The 4,780-nt window shown below is 43.7% G+C and overlaps 1 pseudogene; it reads left to right on the forward strand.

Moving 5' to 3' along the window:
* Nucleotides 1-3,457: 3,457 nt before the first annotated feature.
* On the forward strand, nucleotides 3,458-4,543 carry LOC118850205 (annotated as a pseudogene).
* The last annotated feature ends 237 nt before the right edge of the window (nucleotides 4,544-4,780 follow it).

Raw genomic sequence — 4,780 nt, forward strand, 5'->3', positions numbered from 1 at the left:
AGCAGACATACAGTCCATTCATTGGGCTCAAGACTGAAACTACTGACAGCTTTTTCTTTTTTCATTCATGAAATATTTACTAAACACCTAATACCTTTCTGAGACATAAAAGGATAGTGGTGAATAACAGAATCAGAGGATGTGAAAGCTGGAAAAGGTGACATGACTTTTGACAATCTAAGGAGGTGTCAGAGGCAGATTTGAGTGGAAGTTTGTTACTTTATAAGTTAAGTAAAACATCCTGTGGGTTCACAAAGAGTAGGCTGAATCCCAAGCCAGTCTTGTTCATTGGTTCTTTGCCCCTCTGTGGAGTTAATCCAATAAAATCTCCAAAATGTCTTATAGATAGCTTGAATCTAAATTTCCCCAAATGGGGACAAAAAGGTCCCCCAACTCCTACACAGAGATTTAATGTATAAGATGAACCTTGGGTGTGAGACAGCCCTCAATTTGCCCTTCGTAAATTACAGAAGATGTTAAGTATTTATAGGGGACTATGGAAACATGAAGCACTCAAGTGGTCCTTAGTTCTCTCAGAAAGATAACTTCACTTGAAGTTGCTATTTGGAACTAGATGGTAATGCTTAGAGAACTGATCCTGAAAGACCTGCCGTTCAAATCCTGCCTCTGACACGTACTAGCCATGTGATCCTGGACAAGTCACTTAACCCCTTTCAGCCAAAGTTCCCTCATCTGCAGAATGGGGATAGTAACAACACTGATTTCTCAGAATGGTTGTCATGGCCAAATAAGAACTTACATTTGCATTGCACACCTTGAAATTCTGTCTAAACTCTAACTCTTGTTGTAGCAATCTGTGTCAGTCCACTGAGCCCCTACTTCCCACCAAGCCCTGCGTAGACTCCCCCAGACTCAGACCATCATGTGGTAACCCCCAGGTGGGAAATATACTTCAGAGCTTGCTCAAGAAGTAACTCCATTCTTACCACAACTGAGCTGTCCAGGCCCTTTGTGACTCTGTTCTCCAAGTAGGACACTCTACAAAAACAAAGGGACTTTTCTTCCTTTTTTCTCTAAAGAGTTGGATAAATAAGAAACTTTCTCTGTACAAGATCCCTAAATGCTTTAGTTTAGGAAGTCGCCTAATTTGTGATTCCCCTCAAGGCAAGTCTCAAAGTTCGTCCTACCCAGGGAATCTCCCGGGTAGGGTCAGAAAGCTAAATTCCAGGATCGCATCATTTAGGGAATGAAAAAGCTCCCCCTCAGGTACAAGAGGCTATCTTCTGTGCCTTTGGCTTGTTGGGTGCTTACTCTGAACACTATTGAAAGACCAAAAATAGCCAAAGAAAGCTCTATGTGCATGTCAGGAGCTGTGACGGTGTGGCCCCTGAATGGCTTCCCCAGGCCCCATCCAAACCGATATCTACAATTCCCATGTGCTTCTTCCCTGTTTGCATCACTACCTCTAGGGCAAGGAGACATCCACATTCACATCTCCCTCAAATAACCACACTCCCATTTCCAAGTGAAAACCCCATTGCTCAGGTTTGTATACTATCATTGAATACCAACATGGTCTTTTTTTTTAACATGGTCTTTTCTAGTAGATAGCGATGGGTCAGAAAACAGATTTCAAGTTCAAACTCACTTCTACCAATCGAAGTTGGCCAAGTCATTTTTTTTTTACCAGATTCACTCCATGAATAAAAAAGGAATAGTTTTCATTGCTGTTTGCTTCCCTGTGCATTAAGAGAGCCAATATTCAGAAAATGGGGATTTAACAATGCTAAATGATCTTATTATAGAGACCCTACCAATCGCTAAAATGAACTGCCTTCTGCCTCCTTTGGGAGTGCCATTGCTTTGAGGTAATTATACATAAAAAGATGTTTTAGAAATTTCAAATCACAGGAATACACTATCCCTGGAATCACTGACTGGCTCCAGCCAACTCAACTGGTATTTCTTTTGCTTTAGGTTAGTGGCTGATTGCCAATACATCTGTCAACAGATTCTTCTCTGTGCAGTATATAATTTTATTAAAGGTATAAAGCCCAGCACATTCTTTGGGATGTTCAGTCCCATTAAAAAAAAACATAAGGTATCATTATTTCTAAATATTGCAGTCATCTTTTTTCATCAATCAGAAACTTCACTCAATTTTGTCTAGAGGAGAATGTGTTGTTGACACCTGATGCATTGCTGACAGATGTAATGAATGATAAAGCTAAGAATGCACCCAACGGGAGAGAAGAGAACCTTGCCCCAAGAAATAATAAAGATCAATGCCATTAAAGAAATTCAGAAGCCAATGACTTGGGTTCAAATGAGCTCAGCTATTGTTCTACAGGAGCTTAAGACCAACCATATGCTATCCCCTCCCTCCTCAGGTATCATGTACTCACAGCTGTTGACATGTACATTGCACACTCATTGGCTATTTCTGCTCTTTGAATGGTGTTCTTAGTAACCACTCAACAAGCCAAAGGCACAAAAAATAGCAAATATAACAAAAGGAATCAACATCTTTAACCATATTTCTGAGAATGCTTCCATCCTACCCCATACCTATACTTTAAAAAAAAATCATTTTTATTTCTCTGGTGATTTAGAGCCTGGATCTTTTTAGCTCAATTTTTCCTCGTAGGACTTCTAGCCATGAAAGTGGGGGCTCATGGATTATTTCTGACGCCAACTTATTATGTTTCCCAAGATGTCTACATGAGGTAGATATAGAGTATTGTATTGGGTAGCGTGCTGGAATTAGAATCAGGAAGATTTCTGATCCTGCCTTTGATATTTACTAGCTTCATGACCAGAGTCAAGTCAACTAACTTCCCTCAACCTCAGGTAATTCTCTACGTGACTATAAGTTATGAATGGCTTGAGATTGGCTTCAATGGAAGGAATCCTCACACCCAAGCCATTGACATGTTGACATCTCTACAAGAGAAAAAATAGGTATCAGCTCCATCCTGAGTTTGTAAAATGGGTTCAGCAGTTTGTTTCACCTACAGCACGGGGTAATGTTGGGCTTAACTAGAGGGGTAGAAAAGCACTCCAAAAGTATAAAGTGGGTAAGTAGAAGTGTTAAAGCACAGTCGTTTATGAGATAAACAATAGTTGCTACAAAGATTTCAATTGTATAACATTCCTACCCCCCCCACACACACACACACACATCTCTGACTAAAGTTTATTTCACTAGTTGTTACTAACCCGTCGGTACCTACTAAGTGCCTGACACTGGTAGGCACTGAGGATACAAAGAAAAAAAATGAAACCAGCCATCAAAGTTTACATTCTGTCAGGAAACAACACATGCGTATATAAGCAGATACAAACTATATAAAGTAAATACAAGGTCATTTGAGAAGAGAAGGCACTAACAGCTGGGAAAATAAGGGATGGCCCTTAAAAGAGGTGATGTTTCAGCTGTGCCTTGAAGGAAGTGAGGTAGTCTAAGAAGTAGAAGGAAGCAAGGAAGACATTGGCAATGGCCAAAACCTTTAGACGGGTTGCACTTCTCATTTTTGTGACCTGCTTCCGGAAACAAGCAGCAGCAGCAGATCGGGAACATCAGCGCATGGTGAAGGCGGCGGCAGCAGCAGCTGGAGGGGGAGGGGGAGGGGTGGGGGAGTGGGGAAGGGGAGGGAGGAGAGAGGAAGGGGCGGGGGAAGGGTACGGCCCCAGCTTCTTGAACACGAAAACGAGAGGGCCCAAGCGAGGCCCTGGTGCCGGTGACACATGGGGAGCAGGCTTCAGGCCCAGTGCCAGAGGACTGACGAAGAGGATGAGGAAGCGATAGACGTTCAAGAAGAAGAAAGTGGTGATGAACCCGCAGAAGTTCAACAGCAAAAACTGGAGCCAAGAAACAGAGGAAGCTGCAGGAGAAGCAGGCCAGAAAAGCCCACCAAGAGGCGGAAGGAGCTGAGAGCGAGAAGCAGCGTCGCCTGAAATCCACGCGGGAGGAAGAGCGGAAGGAAGGATGAGTGACATAGTCTAGCAGAGGAAAGGAAGGAAGCAAAGGACAGGAAGGCCGGGAAAGAGAGGGAGCAGTGAGGAGTACCTGAAACTAAAGGGGATCTTTGAAGTGGAGGAGGAAGGCGAAGCGCAGACCGTGGCGGAGGAGCAGCCTGACTGTGTTCATTAGTTACAATGTATCGCAGTGCGATTTTATGCCGCCGGCCTGTGTTTACTACGGGCGTGGAACTTGACATTGGGTCGATTTCTGTGCTTGTGGTGGACACAGGCGGACCGCATGGGGGCGCACGGCCCGTGTTTTGCACGGCCCTGAGTTACATTAAGCAGGGAAAAGATGTGCTCTTGCAGGACCTAGCATCCCACGTGGGCCTGGGAACCCAGGACGCTGTTAAACCGAATGCGGTACCTGCTGGCTGAAGGCACACTGATGGGTGTGATTGATGATCGTGGCAAGTTCAGCTATATCACACCCGAGAAGATGGCAGCTGTGGCCCAGTTCATTTGCCAGAGAGGAGGTGTGTCCATCTCTGAGCTTGCACAGGCCAGCAACTCCCTCATCACCCTTACCCCAGAGACTCCTGCCCAAATTCCAGCTTAGCCTTGGAGGCCTGCCCTGCTTGGTCCCCTTGGCTTTCTTTCCGATGATGATCAATCATCTCACAGATTAAAGAGATTGGAGCAGTGAAAAAAAAAAGTTTTTAAAGGAGGAAGTCTATGCTGTCAGTAGTATATTTTTCTAATGCTTCAAATAACTTCTAATTTTAAAAATGCTTATTAAAAATACAAAGTAACTCTTAGGCTCTACCTCACATGAATCAAATTGGCAAAGTTGGAA

Source organism: Trichosurus vulpecula, chromosome 5 (genome assembly GCF_011100635.1).
Source record: "Trichosurus vulpecula isolate mTriVul1 chromosome 5, mTriVul1.pri, whole genome shotgun sequence".
NCBI classification, from domain to species: Eukaryota; Metazoa; Chordata; class Mammalia; order Diprotodontia; family Phalangeridae; genus Trichosurus; species Trichosurus vulpecula.